The sequence below is a fragment of the Cebus imitator genome, unplaced genomic scaffold, assembly GCF_001604975.1.
Source record: "Cebus imitator isolate Cc_AM_T3 unplaced genomic scaffold, Cebus_imitator-1.0 Scaffold233, whole genome shotgun sequence".
NCBI lineage: Eukaryota > Metazoa > Chordata > Mammalia > Primates > Cebidae > Cebus > Cebus imitator.
In genome coordinates, this window is record NW_016107548.1 from 1,309,845 (window position 1) to 1,330,081 (window position 20,237).

Sequence of the window (20,237 nt, forward strand, 5' to 3'; positions counted from 1 at the left end):
AATACTCTTATTATAAGTAGAAAGACTAAATGATGAACCAATCAAAAATAATAACAACTACTTTTCAAGACAGAGTTAATAAAAGAAGATATAAATAGAAACATCAAGAGATTAAAAAGAGGGACACAAAGGTAAGGTGTAGGGTTCTATCAGTTTTCTTTTTGTTTGTTTATTTATTCAAATAGTGTTAAGTTGTTATCAGGTTAAAACAATGGGTTATAAGATATTATTTTCAAGCCTCATGCTAACCTCAAACAAAAAACATACAATGGGTACACAAAAAATAAAAAGCAATATACGAAATTCTATCACCAGAGAAAATCACCTTCACTAGGGGAAAACAGAAAGATAAGACCATAAAACAAATGAAAAACAAATTTTAAAATGATAGAAATAAGTCCTTACTGATAAATAATAACATTGGATGTAAATAGGCTAAACTCTCCAATCAAAAGACATAGACTGGCTGAATAGACAAAAAGACAAAAGTCTCATTGATATGTCACCTATAAAAAACATACTTCATCTATAAAGACACACACAGACTGAAAATAAAGGGATGGAAAAAGACATTCCATGCCAATGGAAACCAAAAAAGAGCAGACATCACTATACTTATATCAGACTAAATAGATTTCAAGACAAAAATATAGGAAGTGACAATAAGGTCACTATATAATGATAAACTGGTCAGTTCAGCAAGAGGATGTAACAATTTTAAATATATATGCACCCAACACTTGATCACCCAGATATATAAAGCAAATATTGTTAGAGCTAAAGATATACATAGTTCCCAATACAATGATAGCTGAACTTCCGCACCCTACTTTCAGCATTGGATGAATCTTCCAGATAGAAAAATCAACAAAGAAATATCAGGCTTAATCTGCAACATAGACCAAATGTGTATATCTAATAGATATATACAAAACACTTTATCCAATAGCAGATGAACACGCATTCTTTTCCTCAGCACAAGGAACATTCTCAAGGATAGACCATATGTTATGTCATAAAGTCTAAAAGTATTCAAAAACATTGAAATAATATCAAGCATCTTCTGTGAACACATTGGAATAAAACCAGAAATTATTTACAAGAAACATTCTGGAAACTAAACAAATACATAGAAATGAAACAATATTCCCTGGAACGAGCAGTGGGTCAATGAAAAATTTAATACGTAAATTGAAAATGTTTTTGAAGCAAATGATAATCAAAATACGTTATACCAAAACCCATAGGATACAGCAAAAGCAATACTAAGAGGTAAGTCTATACCTGTAAGTGCCTACCTCAGAAAAGAGGAGAAACTTCAAATGAACAATCTAACAATGCATCTTAAAGAACCAGAAAAGCAAGAGCAAGTCAAACCCAAAATTAGTAGAAGAAATAATAAAGATCAGAGCAGAAATAAATGAAATTCAAATTAAAAAATAAAAGATAAATAAAGAAAATAGTTATTTTTTGAAGCTAAACAAAGTTGAAAAACTGTTCACCAGTCTAACAAAAAAGAAGATCCACATAAATAAAATCAGAAATGAAAAAGGAGATACTATGACTGATACTGCAGAAACTCAAATGATCATTAGTGGCTAATATGAGCAAGTATATGCCAATAAATTGGAATATCTAGAAGAAATAGACAAATTCGTAGGTATATACAACCTACCAAAATTGAACTGGGAACAAATCCAGAACCTGAACAAACTAATAACAAGTAACCAGATTGAAGCCATAGTAAAAATCTCCCAGTGAAGAAAAGCCAGGACTTGAATGTTACACTGATGAATTCCACCAAACATTTAAAAATTAATACTAATCCTACTCAGACTATTCCAAAAAAAAGGGGAGGAGGGAGTACTTTCAAACTCATTCTACAAGGCCAGTAATACCTTGATACCAAAACAAGACAAAGATAAATTAAAAAAAAAAAATAGAAAAAAGAAAAGAAAAGAAAACTACCAGCAAATATCTCTGGCGAATATTAATGCAAAAATCCTCAACAAAATATAAGGAAAACAAATTTAACTATACATTAGAAAGACCATTTATCATAGCCAAGTGGGATTTACCCTAAGGAAGCAAGAATGGTTAAACATAATCAAACAAAATATGAAATAGATCATATCAACAGAATAAAGGACAAAAAACATACGAACATTTCAATTGATGCTGAAAAAGCATCTGATAAATTTCAACATCCCTTCATGATAAAAATCCTCAAAAAACTTCAGAAAGAAGGAACACCTATGAAAAATGTCTTCTTACTTACTCAGCTAGGTTTTTAAAGAAATGTATTCTTGCTCACTTATATATTATTTCAAGTAGTGTGTTACTCAAATACATAAAGTGTAAGTGCACCTGTTTTAGCGAATAAAACACAACTGATTGTAGATATGTTCATATGTATATACACTTATATAGGGTTTGGCCCAATTTACAGAGTGTTATATTTCAGTTTTTTTCTAAACAGTGTCTAGCAAACTATTAAAAAGCAATGTTCATAAAAGTATACGTTATACTTTATTTATACATTTGCTATCTTGTATTACAATTTATTTCTTTAATTCATTTAAATTTGCCTGATTATTTTAATTGTTCATATGTCTATGAAGTTACTATATGCTCATTTTATTAAAAATTTGAAAATCATTTTTCATATTTTTATGACAGATTTCAAAATTTGAAATGGAGACTGCATAGAAATCTGATGGCCTATGTTGTACCTCTGTTCCTCATCCCAAACTCTTCCCAATACACATACCTACTATGCTAAAGAAGAAATCTTAATAGCTCTTAGTAGGGGAGAAGAGGAAGCATTGAGAGATATAACAGAAAAGTTGGCTCAGGGTGTCAAATATGGCAAAAGGAAAGAGCTAAAGCAAAAATATTATGAATTTACATATTAGAATGTATACTATTTCTTACTAAAGACCATGTAACCATTTTTCTAATTCTTTAAAAACCTTAACAGAACCTGCAGATTTGCATATACTTAACATTTCATATGTTTAGTAAATATTAACTAATTCAGCTCACACTAATATTGTTTCAGAGTCAGCATTACTTACACATGTACACACACATAAATGAATAAATAAAAGTGAAAAGATAGCTATCACTTCTTGTAGAAATTATTAATTATTTCTGGCTGCATAGAGTAAGATCTTAAAACAATGGCCTATGTAAATGAGGTATTTCCTTTTTTCTCATGCATGAAATAGTAGAGAGAGGCAATCCAGGGCAAGTATAATTGATGTGCACTGTCATTATAGTCCCCAGACTCCCTATTTTTTTAACTCTGCCATCCATAGAACTTGGTTTCCATTTTTCAAAATGGCTTATGAGTTACAGGATAGACACAGCAGCGGCAGCAATCATATCTGCATTGAGGGAGCAAAGAAGGAATATAAGGGGCTGAAATGGAGGTGGGGGAATAACATTTTAGTTAAGTACTTTGCTTAACTAAAGTAACTTGCTGCTCTGAACAATATATAAGTTTTGTTAATTAAGGAGGAAATGGATTTTGAATGGGCAACTAGTAGTCTCTGCCACGTCTTTCCTTCATATAGCTCTAAAAATTTTGTAGTGTTCAAATATTTTGAGCCATAAAACTTTCTTCATAAAAATTTTATTATGTAGAAGCCAACTACACATAACAGTCAAACAGTGGAGCTTCTATGGTTGGAGTAAACTAAAAGATATGAAACCCCTTTAATCAGTGTCCCTCTCTTGCCTGCATGATGACACCTATGTCTCTAGGGATCCTCTGAACATGTGCCCCAATCACCAGTCCTGAAGCTCACCAGTCCTTAAACTCCACAGACAGAATATCCATGTTCTCCTGGATATTTCTGGTTCTCTTCCGTAGCTGCCCTATGAGAGTTGAGTAATATACAATCCTGGCTGGTGACAGAGGTTTGGTTGAGGTGACACTAGGATTTCTCACAAGACTGAGCCAATGGAGTCTGTAAAGTAACAAACTCAATCCATATGCTGATACAACTAGTGGAAATCATGGTTCTGTACACACTTTTAAACACAGATAAAACTAACGGTTAGGCTTTGTATACCCACCCAAATCCCATCTGAATTATAATCCCCTTATGTTAAAGGAGAGACCACGTGAAGGTAATTATATCATGGGGATGGTTTCCCCCATGCTTTTCTCATGATAGTGAGTTCTCATGAGATTTGATGGTTTTATAAAGAGCTCTTCTATGTTTGGCACTTCTCTTCCCTGCTGCCTTGTGGAGAAGGAGTCTTGCTTCCCCTTCTCCTTCCACCATAATTGCATGTCTCCTGAGGTCTCCCCAGCCATGCTGAACTCTGAGCCTATTAAATCTCTTTCCTTTGTAAATTACCCAGTCTCAGGCAGTTCTTTTTAGCAGAATGGAAACAGATTAATACAGTAAATTGGTATTGCAGAGAGTAAGATGCTGCTTTAATGATACCCAAAAATGAGGAAGTGATCTTGGAACTGTTTAACAGGCAGAGGTTGGAACTGTTTGGAGGGCTCAGAAGATAGAAAAATGTGGGAAAGTTTGAAACTTCCTAGAGATTTGTTGAATGGCTTTGACCAAAATGTTGATAATGATATGGATGATGAAGAACTTGTTGGGAAGTGGAATAAGGGTGACTCCTGCTATGCTTTATCAAAGAGACTGGTGATATTTTGCCACTGCCCTGGATAACTGTGAAACAGTGAACTTGAGAGAGATGATTTGGTGTTTCTGGAAGAAAAAAATCCTTTTTAAATTTGTTTTATTATACTTTAAGTTCTGGGGTACATGTGCAGTTCGTACAGGATTGTTACGTAGGTGTACACATGGAATGGTGGTTTCCAGCATCCATGGCCCTGTCATCTACATTAAGTATTTCTCCTAATGTTATCCCTCCCTAATCCCTTACTCCCTGCTATTCCTCCCCTAGCCCCCTCACCCCCCAACATGACCCAGTGTATGATATTCCCCTCCCTGCGTCCATTGTTCAACACCAATTTATGAGTGAGAACCTTCAGTGTTTGATTTTCTGTTCTTGTGCCAGTTTGCTGAGAATGATGGTTTCCAGCTTCATCCATGTCCCTGCAAAGGATATGAACTCATCCTTTTTTATGGCTCCATAGTATTCCATTGAGTATGTGCCACATTTTCGTTATCCAGTCTATCACCAATGGGTATTTGGGTTGGTTCCAAGTCTTTGCTATTGTAAACAGTGCTGCAATGAACATACGTGTGCATGTGTCTTTATAATAGAAAAATTTATAATCCTTTGGGCATATACCCAGTAATGGGATTGCTGGGTCAAATGGTATTTCTATATCTAGATACTTGAGGAATCACCACACTGTCTTCCACAATGGTTGAACTAATTTACACTCCCACCAACAGCATAAAAGTGTTCCTATTTCTCCACATCCTCTCCAGCATCTGTTGTGTCCAGATTTTTTAATGATTGCCATTCTAACTGGAGTTAGATGGTATCTCAATGTGCTTTTGACTTGCATTTCTCTAATGACCAGTGATGATGAGCTTTTTTTTCATGTGTTTGTTGGCTGCATAAATGTCTTCTTTTGAAAAGTATCTGTTCATATCCTTCGACCACTTTTTGATGGGGTTGTTTGCTTCTTTCTTGTAAATGTGTTTATGTTCTTTGTAGATTCTGAATATTACCTCTTTGTCAAATCGGTAGATCTTAAAAATTTTTCCCATTCTGTTGATTGCTGGTTCACGCTACTTATAGTTTCTTTTGCTATGCAGAAACTCTTAAGTTTAATTTGTCTATTTTGGCTTTTGTTGCCATTGCTCTGGGTGTTTTATTCATGAAGTCCTTGCCTATGTCTATGTCCTGACTGGTATTGCCTAGATTTTCTTCCAGGGATTTTATGGAGTTAGGTCTTATGTTTAAATCGTTAATCCATTTGGAGTTAATTTTTGTATATGTTGTAAGGAAGGTTTCAGCTTTCTGCATACGGCTAGCCAGTTTTCCCACCACCATTTATTAAATTGGGAATCGTTTGCCTATTGCTTGTTTTTGTCAGGTTTGTCAAAGATCAGATGGTTGTAGATGTGTGGCATTACTTCTGAGGCCTTTGTTCTGTTCCACTGGTCTATGTCTCTGTTTTGATACCAGTACCATGTTATTTTGATTACTGTAGCCTTGTAGTATAGTTTGAAGTCAGGTAGCATGATGCCTCCAGTTTGTTTTTTGTTTTTTGTTTTGTTTTGTTTTGCTTAGGAATGTTGTGCTATGCAGGCTTCTTTTTGGTTCCATATGAAGTTTAAGGTGTTATTTTTCCAGTTCTGTGAAGAAGGTCAGCGGTAGCTTGATGGGGATAGCATTGAATCTATAAATTACATTGAGCAATATGGCAGTTTTCACGATATTGACTCTTCCTAACCATCAGCATGCAATGTTTTTCCACTTGTTTGTGTCCTCTCTTATTTCCTTGAGCAATGGTTTGTAGTTCTCCTTGAAGAAGTCCTTCACATCTCTTGTTGTATTTCTAGGCACTTTATTCTCTTTGTAGCAGTTGTGAATGGAAGTTTGCTCATGATTTACCTGTCTGTCTGTTATTGGTGTATAGAAATGCTTGTGATTTTTGCACATTGATTTTTTTATCCTGAGACTTTGCTGAAGTTGCTCATCAGCTTAAGGAGATTTTGTGCTGAGACAATAGGGTCTTCCAAATGTACAATCATGCTGTCTGCAAATAGAGACAATTTGAATTCCTCTTTTCCTAATGGAATACCCTTTATTTCTTTTACTTGCCTGATTGCTCTGTCCAGAACTTCCAATGCTATGTTGAATAGGAGTGGTGAGAGAGAGCACCCTTGTCTTGTGCTAGTTTTCAAAGGGAATGTTTCCAGTTTTTGCCCATTCAGTGTGATATTGGCTGTGGGTTTCTCATAAATAGCTTTTATTATTTTGAGATATATTCTATTGATACCTACTTTATTGAGAGCTTTTAGCATAAAGCGCTGTTGAACTTTGTCAAAGGCCTTCTCTGCATCTATTGAGATAATAATATGGTTTTTGTCTTTGATTCTGTTTATGTGATGGATTATGTTTATAGATTTGCATATGTTAAACCAGACTTGCATCCCAGGGGAGCTGGAACCATGCCTCTGAAACTATTTCAAACAATACAAAAAGAGGGAATCCTCTGAAACTCATTTTATGGGACCAACATCATCCTGATACGAAAACCTGGCAGAGGCACAACTAAAAAAGAAAATTTCAGGCCAGTATCTATGATGAACATTGATGCACAAATCCTCAACAAAATACTGGCAAACTGAATCCAACAGCACATCAAAAAGCACATCAAAAAAAATGTCTAAGCTGAAATGAATTCATGAGGAGATTTTGTTGCTTTAAAAATCATTCAGTTTTAAGGCCCAGGGCCTTGCTGCTTTGTGCAATCTTGGAACTTGATGCCTTGCTTCCCAGTCATGGCTAAAAGGAGCAGAGATACAGTTCAGGTTGTTGTTTCAGAGGGTGCAAACTCCAAGGCTTGGCAGCTTACACATGGTGTTGAGCTTGTGGGTGCACAGAAGTCAAGAATTGAGGTTTGAGAACCTCCACCTAGATTTCAGAGGATGTATGGAAATGACTGAATGTACAGGAAAAGTATGCTGCAGAGATGGATCCTTCATTGAGAATCTGTGCTAGGGCAGTGTGGAAGGAAATGTGGGATTGGATTCCCCACACAGGGTCCCCACTTGGGCACTGCTTAGTGGAGCTGTGAGAAGTGGGCTACCTTTCTCCAGACCTCAGAATTGTGGATCCACCAACAACTTGCACCATGAACCTGGTAAAGCTGCAGACACTTAATGAAAGCCCATGAAGGCAGCCACAAGGTGGGATATACCCTGGAAAGCTACAGGGCTGAAGCTGCCCAAGACCAAGGAAACCTATCTCTTGCATCAGTGTGACCTGGATACAAGATATGGAGACAAAGGATATCATTTCAGATCTTTAAGATTTAACTGCCTTTCTGGATCTTGGATTTGCATGGGGCCTGTAACCCCTTTGTTTTGGCCAAATTTCTCCCATTTGGAATGAGTATAGTTACCCAATCCCTGTACCTCCAGGAAAACTTTCTTGCTTTTGATCATACAGGCTCAGAGGAGAAAGGGACTTGCCTCATCTTAGTTGAGACTTTAGACTTAAACTCTTGAGTGAATGTTGGAATGAATTAAGACTTTGGGGATATTGGGAAGGCATGATTGGTTTTGAAATGTGAAAAGAGACATGAGATTTGGGAGGGGCCAGGTTCATAATAATGTGGTTAGGCTTTGTGTCCCCACCCAAATCTTATCTTGAATTATAATTCCCATAATCCCTACATGTGTAGGGAAAGAGCAAGTGGAGGTAGTTGAATCATGGGGACAGTTCCCCCATGTTGTTCCCAAAATCATGATTGAGTTCTTATGAGATCTGACAGTTTTATAAGGGACTCTTCTCCCTTTGCTTGACACTTCTCCTTCCTGCCACCTTGTGAAGAAGATGCCTTGCTTCCCATTCACTTTCTGCCATGATTGTAAGTTTCCTGAGGCCTCCCCAGCCATGCTGAACTTTGAGTCTATTAAGCCTCTTTCCTTTTTAAATTACCCAATCTCAGGCAGTTCTTTATAGTAGTATGAAAACTGACTAATACAGCTAGAATCCAAAAGAAGGCACATATGCCCTTGAATAGGGATAAAAATAGTAACCAAAAGAATTATACAGCACTTGAAAACGACTTGTGCAAGGAAAGTTTATCCCAGAGTTAATATGGCTACTGACACAGGAATATCCAGGTGCAAAGTGTGCTTAGTTTACAATTTTTTTTTCTCTTTACATCTGGTTAAACAGACACATGTTTATTTATACTGTGATTGGGAAAAGAACCAAAACCATTCTAACATCTCTGCTCTGTTTTTTTTTTTTTTTTCTGAAAAATGTTCTCTGAAGTTTTATTGTTAGGTTGACAATATCCATTAAATAAAATTCATTTGAAACAGTACCTTTGCATCACTCTGGTGATGTTTATCAAACAGGTTAATACTATTTTTATTGTTTACATAATTTTGATTGTAATGTGACCTTTATTTTGGATTTATAAGATTGCAGTGAAAGGCAGCACAGCATAGTGTTTAAGAACATGGCTTTTGGAGATAGTTACAAACAAATTTAAAAACTCTGAATCTTCCACTACCAACTGTGTGTGACATAATAATCTCTGTCAGTCTTATTTGTAACAGAGAGATAAATCTAATCTCAAAATGGAATCATCTGAATAAGATAGAATTGACAGAAATCAGCTTTTGACAGAATTAAATTAGTAAATGAATGTAGCGTTCAGCAGAGTGCATGACAATAGTGGATATTCAACAAAGTATTATCATTCTTTCCACTTTTACTCCTATCTTTCTAAATTTGTATGTCATTATACATTAAGCCTCTGTTGGTATCATACTTCTTCTTATTATTCTTATTCTTATTTTTTTGAGATGGAATTTTACTCTGTCTCCAGGCTGGAATGCAGTGGTGCAATCTCAGCTCACTGCAACCTCCACCACCCCAATTCAAGCAATTCTCCTGCCTCAGTCTCTTGAGTAGCTGGGACTACAGGCGTACACCACCACGCCCAGCTAATTTTTTGTGTTATTGGTAAAGAAGGAGTTTCACCATGTTGGCCAGGGTGGTTTCAGTTTCTTGACCTTGTGATCTGCCCCCCTCAGCCTGCCAGAATGCTTAGATTACAGGCATGAGCCACTGTGCCTGGCCATGGTATCAGACTTTTTATTAAGATTAAAATTTCATCTCAACTCTAACCACTCTCGAGAATTTTTTTTTTTTTTTTTTTTTTTGGTAAGGGCTTTAGTTTGAATCTTCCCATCTTTTATGAAAATTTAGTATCTGATATTTTGCCTTCTTTATTCCAGGAATATGGCTATGCTTTAGCCAGTGGGGGCCCACCTGTATCATGTGATTACTGCTGGCAACCAGTCTAATTAACCTGTGTATGTAATCTGATAGATCAGTTCTTCTATGATAGTAGTTGGTCAATATTTGGAATCATACTCTTATTCAGAAATATTACTTTAGAATTTCTGATTAAGACTAAAAAAATGGATAAAATACTGTTTTGGTGGAATTTCTAAGAAAATAAGCAGCTTTAAAAATAAAAAGAAATCCAGAATAATCTTGGGGAAATGTGATATCTTAGGTAGGGCCAGAGACTATTCCTACCAATTATTTGACCTTCTACTATATTTTAGGTACTAACTGTACTAGATGCTTTTAAGTACATGCCAATTTATTTTCAGAACTATACATAGAAGTATTATTTATTCTATTTTCCAGACAAGAAAGGTGACTTGGAGGTAAGTATTTGACCAAATTCACCTGGCTAATAAACATTGAAGATAGAATTTAAATTCCTACTCTGCCTCATTAAAAACTACTTTCCTATTTTCTTAACTACAACATTATATTGATACTCCTTTTTAAAAGATAAGACATGGAGAAATTTGGAGTAGATCTCATAAGTGGCGGAATTCTTTTCTCATCCTGAAGAAGCAGATTCATTATCTTATGAAAATCCAGTGAATATTTGGTTTCTCACACTTTGACCCTTGGTTCTACCTCCATAGAACATCTTCAAGTGAGCTTGATAATCCTACTAAATAATAAGGCAGATTTTTTCTTTTCATTTAGAAGCACATGGACTTATAAGAGATAGAGAATGGAGTACTTTTGAATTCTGTTCTTACACTTACAAAATGCATATTCATATCTGATTTCTCATATACAGACATTCTTGCCTTTTCTTCTCTTAAAATGCTCTCTCTAAATCTGTTGCCTATATTTATTGGTCCAGATAAAGTGTCACTTTTCCTAAAATCTTCCCATGGTGGGTTGCTAGATTAAACAAATAAAAATATAGGATGGCCAGTTACATTTGAATTTCAGATAAACAACCAAAAATTCTTTTATATGAGTGTGTCCTGTGCAATATTTGGGACATGCTTATGCTAAAAGAGACTATTCATTTTCTACCTGAAATTCACAATGGGTCATCCTATATTTTATGTGGCAACTCTTAAGTGGAAGCAACATTGTGAAACAATCATCCACAGCAATAATGACAAAAACATAACATCTTTGAGTTCAGAGAAACTACTGGTCAAATGAGGCATTTACCACCTAAGAAAATGACAAAGCAATGCATCATGAAGCATGCTGGACATGCAGAAAAATGCAGACTTCCACTTACCCTTGGGAAGAGAATGCCCTAAAGAAGTGGCTTACAAACTCTGGTATTTTAAATACTTAGGAATCCCTGGAGTGCACACTGGGATGCCCTGTAGGATAGGCAGACCCATATGGATAATTTGGAAGATGATATTTTAAAAAATCTTTCCATGTTTTTAAATGATTTGGAAGAAATTGATTTGTTCTGCAGAGGAATTAACAGTTGTGGCTGCTCCCTGTTTCCTTCATTCAGTTCTAAACTCTAAACAATATAGGGGCACTTGAGCTATCCTAAAGTTATCATAAAGCCTAAGGAAGAGTATATCACATGTCAAATGTTTTTCCATTTCTCTTTTATACAGAACAAATAAATATTAAGGCAGCATTAAAACATAAGAGTAAGGAAAATACATGTGGGGGAAGTAATTTTATATTTTTTACCCTCCCTGGATAATAGCAGTGGAAAACTTTCCATAAATTTATATCTAGCCCTTGACCCTATCAGCCAGTCTAAGCTCCATTGATTGGATTCTCCAAAATTACATGATCCATTGAATTCTTTATGCAATTGGCAAAGCTGTGTATACATAGGCAGTGTCTAACTTATATATGCTTCAATTGATGGCTTAGAATGCAATAGAAGCTCAGTGCAGTCAATTTATCTGATAGGATAATTTAATTAATTTTACATAACTCCAAAGGCATTTGTTTTTGCCACTGACTCTAATAGTCAAGTTGAGGCTGAATAGGAGCCATGTGAGATTGTTTAAACAATCTTTCTGAGCAAAGCTGTCTTTGAATGCATTTATATAACACCCTTCGTAATGACAAAGTAAACACTAGTTCTTTGCTTTATGGCACTTTGATAAAACAACCAACCAAAACCAATTTTCACAGGACAGTGAGATGAACTACATGATGATGAAAACAGTGGCACCAGTATGATGCTGATCATCAATAGTAGGCAATGGTTTTGGCAGAAACAAATATTGATATAACAAATCATTTGTAGAATATGATACTCTTCAGCAATCATTTATGTAATTTGATATGGAATAAATAATTTGGATATTTAAAGTGACTCTCCAAGATGGTCAAAAATTCTTAATTGTATAAACCACCTCTTGTACCATCAGAGAGAAAATACACGCTATCATGAGACACCTCACTGATTCTTTGGTCTGTATCTTTCGTCATTCAGCACCATTGAAATTGGAATTCTCCAATAGTCCAAGAGCTTTACATCTTGAAATAGTTGATGACAATTATAAGTAGTTAATCATACTGGCTAATATAATCTGGGAGTTTTATATGCCAGATATTGTTGTAAGCACTTTATGTATTTTATTTAACTTAATCCTTAAGATAACATTATGAGACAGGTACTGCAAGAACTGTGAAAGGTCTGAGATTTTATCCTACTTTGGGGCTAACAAATTAGTCTACTGTAGCTTCATGTATGTTAGCAGAATGCATACATGAGACTCCTGAATCAGAGACCAAGGATAGTTTTAACGCACACAGTAGTAGCAGTTTCCAAAGTATCTGCATTTTCTTGTTTAAGTTCTCTCAGCTCCACTTCTTATAGAATAAAGTGAAAAAATCAGGTTATATTTGTTCATACAATGGGTAGAATGACAGGATAGGAACTCTGAGTTTAATGAAATCAAAACTACAGTGGGCAATAAGCATTATTTCTTGGAAGGAACAGACTATCTCTATTTTCCAAGGCACTTATCCATTCATATGTCCTTAAAAATATGATCCACAACAAAGATAGTCAATGCCTCTCAAAAGACAGGCAGAAAAATAAGAATTCTAGACAATTGTCTCCCAACAGGTACCAATACTATTCCCATTTTACAGATGTGGAAACTGAGGCACAATGAAGTCAAATCACATAGTAAATAGTGGAATAATGCTTAGAGCTAAAGTACTTTGACTCCAAACTCATGCTCAGAACAAAAAATATCTGAAAGAAAAAGCCAGTTTGAATTATTAAAGTCAGGAGAATTTGAGCAATCCATGCCGTTTCTACAAAATTACTTTAGAAGTTGAAACTTGGTGTTATTGCTGGCTTAGGTTTTTCTAATTACAGTTGGACATGCTTATACTCATTTTAAAGATTAGGGTACAAATTGCATGCTTATAATGCTATTTGATGTTCTGTATCTAAAAGGGTAATTTTCAAGTCATCTGAGGCACATAAAATATCCACTGTGCTCTTCTATCAAACACAGCATGTTCTCACTCATAGGTGGGTGTTGAACAATGAGAACACATGGACACAGGGAGGGGAGCACTACACACTGGGGTCTGTTGGGGGGAAATAGGGGAGGGACGGTGGGGGGTGGGGAGTTGGGGAGAGATAGCAAGGGGAGAGATGCCAGATATAGGTGATGGGGAGGAAGGCAGCAAATCACACTGCCACTTGTGTACCTATGCAACAATCTTGCATGTTCTTCACATGTGCCCCAAAACCTAAAATGCAATAAAATAAATGGAAAAAAAAAGTGAGTAACATACTGGTAGAGTTCATATTTAGCCAAAAAGAGACTGTTTAAAGCCCAAAAATCATATCAAAAATAAGACACATGAGCAAAATACTGTATGCTAGTTGCTGAGACTTGTTAACATTGGAGAATTACTCAATTTGTTTTTTATACATCAATATTGTCCTTGTTCTTCTACAAACTCTTATGAAATAAAAAGCAAAGAAAATTTATTTAATTAATTAAGATAAGCAAAACTCAAACTCACATTATTTTCTTATAAAAGTTCTAATAAATATAATACTTATGTTCTTTCATAGGCAAAAAAAAAATATCCACTGTGATGTTCTCAAAATAAGTTTTTGTTTGAGCAGATGATGAGATAATGAGAATGTCACCTATTTAGGAACTACAAGCTCCTTGTGACTATTTTGATTTCTTTAACATTAAATCAACCCCTTAATAAAATAGGATACATGTGACCAAGCTTAGGTCCATAACAAGCTTAAGGCTAGGAGTTTTATGTAATTCCAACTGTCATAGCTGTAAGTGTGTCATCATGATTCCTCTCCCAGTAACTTTGTGTCATTCTCTGGTGATACTGTCCAATGCTAGTAAATAGCTTATATTAATACTGCAACCAAGGCCAGCTTTTTATACAAATACTTTACTCGCTTTTTATCTCAAAAATATTAATTATCTATTTTAGCCAAAAATATTAATGAATAAATGATTGATCTATGACATTGAATACCCAAATACTTTGCAGATGATGTTACATCAAGTGTTTTTGGTGGTTTTTATAATTACCAGTAAGAGTCTGTTCTTTTGAATGAACCCCTCTGTTTTGCTCACTGTCCCAAGTACAGTTTTCACAGGTAGCTCTCAATTTTCTGCATGCTGATGACTTCACTGTATGTTGCTTACATATTCTGGTTATAAGATATCATCCCAGAGACCCAGACTTCTAGGCATATTTCCTACTCATCAATATTTCCAGTTAGCCTTTGCTTAGCTTGTCCTTTATGAGTGCTTAATACAAACAGAAAATGAGATTATTATAGCAATCTAAAAGCAACTCCTATATTTTATTAGACAGTGAGAGAAATCTCTGCTGGTTTTCATGGTTTGTTTGTTTTATCATTTTTAGAAAAGATTCAAACAGAGCATTGAGAAAGGGAGTTTCGTTTGGAACATTCATAAAGAACCATTTAGGAAAAGAGCTTTTTTGACTCTTAAAATCTTAGGTAAGGCATATCTAAAGTGTATGTGTATTCAACATCTGGCACGTTAAATCAGTCCTCTCTCATTGGCCATTCTTTCATGGACTTTGCCAAACTATTTCATAATTTTTAATAGTTAATAAGGTATGCAGTCCAAAATTTCTATTTACTTCTATTTTCAAGACAATGGTCAGATATAAACTATTCTTACAAGCACTCCAGAATATGCTCTGGGAGAACCAGGGGAATAAAACTTTTCACTTATCTGGAATAATAAATGGAGTTTCCAAAGATACCTAGCTCATCCTGGGATTAAAATTGTCCCCATTATACAGTTAAAACTTAATTTTATCTGACAGTAACGTTATTTTCAGTACTTTTGCCAGCTGATCTCTTTCAAAGCATTCTTTTTACATTTCAGACTTGTCAGAGCAATACATAGAATATATAAAGATACATTCTATCTTGTCTCATAAATAATATTTCATTAGTCACTTACACTGCTGAGTCTTTTTAATTCTTTAATTTATGATTTAATTAGATTCCTAAGGATAAGTGTTTATAGAAAGAAACTTTTCTAACATCAGTAAAACCAACAAACAAATGAGAGGGAAAGAAACAAGGTTTCTTTTCCTTTCTTAATTCAGAAATAATTGAGGCCAGAGGCACTGTAGAAAGACCAGGATCAGAGAGGGTTTGTGTTGCATAAGATCCTTAAATTATGCATGTTTTCTTTTCCAGAACCTCTGTTCTATCTCATAGCCACATACTAGACAACTCCAAGTATTACTGACAGTTTTAGGGATTCATGTTTAGTGTCAAGATTCATGACGCTAAGCTTTCATCATCTTCTCATGCCACTGTTCCAACCTTCACAGTGATTTTGGAGTGCAAGGGAGCTTGTGTGAGCCATGACTCCACACACCCGGACCCTTTCTGGGACTGTGTAAGCTTCAGAGGTCTGGAAGATAGTGATGGGGTATATGTCGCAGGTGGATAGAGTATGGAGCAGGAGAGAGGAGGCAAGGAGAGGGCAGAGTGAGAAGCTGTTCTTTCCAGAGTAAACATCACGGCATTGGCTAGTTAAGGTTTCTGTTGTCTTTATATTTTAAAAGATTTAGAACTACTAATGAATGCTAATTCCCACTTTAATAGGAAAATCAAAATGAATTAGTGATTGAATATGTGTTAACATGTTGGTTGTCATCATGCAGACTTCAAACTAAAAAGTTTGAAATACCAAATTACTGATCAGAGTTTTGCACTTTTTTTTTTTTTTTTTTTTTAGACCAGAGTCTTGCTCTGTCGCCCAGGCTGGAGTGCAGTGGTATGATCTCGGCTCACTGCAAACTCCATCTCCCGGATTCAAATGATTCTCCTGCCCCAGCCTTCCAAGTAGCTGAGATTAAAGGCATGTGCCACCATATCCGGCTAATTTTAAAAATATTTTTAGTGGAGAAGGGATTTCACTTTGTTGGCCAGGCTTGTCTTGAACTCCTGACCTCAGGTTATGAACCTGCCCCAGCCTCCCAAAGCGCTGGGATTAGAGGCAATAGCCACCATGGCTGGCCAAGTTTAGCACCTTTTAAACTTGGAAGAAACTAAAGGTATCATAGACAAATGATTTTTATGTATGTAGTTAGTTGGCATTCATGGCACTTCCCACATGCCAGGTGTTGTGCTGAGTACTGTCACCATATGGTGAATAACATCGCTCCTGCCTTTTTGAGACATTCCATCTTATAAACTAAATGCAAAGAGTAAAACTGATTGGCAGAGGCTAAAATAATTATAAATTTTTATCCATGTATTCAATCCAGAGTCCCAGCTGCCAAGCCACATTTAAGTTAGAGAAAGAAAGGGGAAAAAGTGATCTATATATGTGTCTCATATGAGTATTCATAACTTCACTCAAAAAGTTTTGACTTAAACGTATGTATTAGATCTTATTGCATAATTATAATAGTAATAATAAATAATGTTGGTATTATTAATACTAATCATTTCATTTTATGTAAGGAAACTGATGCCTAGAAACATTTCAGTGACTAGTTCAGGCCAGGCTAGACCGCTAAATGAAAGAGCTGGGAATTAAATAGTCCTCTCATGCCACATCTTCTGTTCCATAAAATTAGTCTCCTTCAAAGCAGAAGAAGGAAAGAGATCCAGCGTAGTTGAGTCTTTCTAACTTGAGTAAAAGAAAACTCTGCAAAACCTAACTTTGCACGTTCTGTCAAAGTAAAGAATTTCAGATTGTTATGGAAATTGGTATTTCAGTTTCTTGAATTTAGCAATGACACAGGGAAAAAAGAAAAGGAATAAAAACGTGGAGCATATTGATTAATATCATAGGTGCAGTCTTTTATAATAGAATCCCAAGATTAATGACGAACTATGTGTTGAAATAAAACTATATGTTGAAATAAAAGAATTACTGCATTCCTGTCTTGCCAACTGTGAGGGATATGGTTAGAACAACATTTATAAAACTACAAATCACATAAATGCATTAAAGTGCATTAACATGCTTGTTTTTTCTTATAGAAGTTTGAATGATTGACTACTGGACCAGGCAACAAATCTCAGCATGCCTGTAATATTTACTAATTACTGAAGTGTAGTTAGGGAGACAGAAGAACATGAAAATACTTTGGAGTGCCATTAAGCAAACAGGTCATTGTTCAAAAGCCAGATGCTGAGTTGCCTCTGCTTTTTAAGTTTCTAGTTCATACTCTGTATATTATTTCTTAAATGTTTTGATTTAGAAAGCTTGTGTAGTCAAGATTTTTTTTTCCAGAAAGAGTGATATAAATTCTAATTTACCTTCTTTTTTTTTTAATACATGCTACACAGAGGACTTCAGATATAGATGTGGAGCAGTAGTTCCTAGTGCTTGCGAAAATTACTTGGGAGCTTTTAATATGCACTAGTGCTGCAGCTCCACCCTACATATTCCAACACAATTGCTCTGGAATATAGACCTGGCATTGGTCTCATGTAGATGCGTGTGTGCATATGGCATATGTGAGTGTACACACAATATGTATATATATATATACACACACACATACATATATATAATGCATATGTATATGTAATCATCTATATTCAATACATATGTGTATGCATTTTTTACAATACATATTATCTCATATTTATAGTTTTAGTTCTATTTCAGTAGTATATCTATATTGAAATACATGTATAGAGAGACAATGGTGGCTATATATTTGGACAAAGACTTTGAATCATTTTTGCTTAGTTTTTTAAAAAGTACCCTGGTATAAAACCCCACATAATTTTGGTGTCTGATAACTTAACTCCTAGATTGCTGAGGTAACAAGTTACAGTTTACAAAAACCTTCTAGTTTGGTTCTCCATATTGCTAAAAAGCAATTTAAAACTCTGTCAGAAGTGTAGGTATTTTGTATATAAGTAATAATATGTGTATGTGCTATGCAATCCAGATTATTGACTAAATATTTTAGTTCCCAGTTGGATTTTTGGCATCAAGTCAGACACAAAAAATCTGTTAAGAAGTTAAAAATCAATAGGAAAGCAATGACGTAATTTACTGATGGTAAGGAGACAAAATTGGCCAAAAATTATTACAACCTTGTAACAGATCATAACCCCCAATAAGATGCTCTTTACCCTGCAAACACATTTTTATTCATAATCTTACTTATTCCTAATTCAATCCTTTGAGGTCTGCCTTATTTTGACTTTATTGTTGCAGCAACTCAGGTTTTGAGAAGCTGTTGGTAACCTGGGGTAACAAGCTGGCAGAGTCACAACTGGAGTTGAGAATCTCTGGCTCCAAATTCAGGTGCTCCTTACATCACTCACAGCTGCTGTCAGCTTAAGGGTCTCAGACGCATCTCTAACCGTGGTAGCACTAGCAAAGCTATGGCCTTTGCAGTAGGCACTATGTTTAAAGCACTTTTTCTTTCCGTTTGCTGTATGCCAGAAACTATGTTGTCCTTAACATAAAAACCAAGCATGGAGGCCCGTTCTTTGTCCTCTGTAAGGGAATATTGCATCTGCTATTACTTAAACTGGTGAGTGATAAGGCTTATTCGGCACACTAAAAAATGGCATTTTGGGGATTTTACTACGGCAAACAAAATAAATACTGGTAGATTTTTACCATTTGGTACAGAACAGCTTGAGTTCCTTCTGTGTGTCATACTGATTTTCTCACACTTAACCAAAATCAAAAAGCAAACTCAGCTCGGAGAAGATGAAATATGGAAACAAGTGTGAAGAGAGCAGGTTAAAGGAGCCCAGTAACTCAGAGATTAGCCACTGGCGTCTCACTTCTGGGATCCTGGACATGATGGAAAGTTCCCTGTTGCAGTTCATAAGCCCACCAAAGATTTAAAGCCTCCTGTCAACGTCCAGAGCATTACCTTAAGGAGGCAGAGCTATGATGGGGCCTGAAAATGAAATACACCACTGCTATTTATGTCTCTCTGGGTTACATGCTAAGGGACTAAGAGCAGATTTGCATTCAAAGCCTTGAACAAGCTTGTTTCTTTAAGATAATACAATTTTTTTTATGTCATAAATTTTAGCCTTTTTCGTTAAACAATTCTTAAAATAATATTCTATCTTCAAAGAAAATCCTACAGGACGTGGGGAATTTGGAATTTGGAACTTTAAATATTATCAGAACCAAGATAGATGTATCCTTTAACAAAATTATGGAATGATAGTTTATATTTAATTATTTTAAGACTGCTTCTTTATGAACAAACAGATATTTTCTATTTGTGGTCTTTTTTTTATTATTCAAAGAAACAATCTGGTCTAAAGAACTGTGGTTTTTCAGTTACTTGCTTATGCATCCATAAATATGCTTGGCATACCAAATGGATCACTGTTTGGAAATGTATAAACTTATAGGAAAATAGCTTAGGGCAGTGTTAATTGTAGATGATATGTATAAGAAAAAATGTTAGGTAGTAAAGCACTTTAAAAAAGATAATTTGGCTAAAAGACCATCTCATGGGCTTTTGGGAAACTCTTTTTACCCCTCTGCTGATTCACCTTGTCTAGCATTTGTAATGCCTGTGACAGGTAATAATATTCAGGATGCCTACTGTCTTCAAGCTCTGTGTAGTTCTCAAGAGTATACATCTATCTGTAAATAGAAAATTAGTTGAAAAGCTGAGTGGACAGTCCTGATTAGAAGGGTGATCCTTTATATTGAAGAAGTATACATTATCAAAATTTCTTAATGGAAATAGAATATGAGAAGTCATTGAGA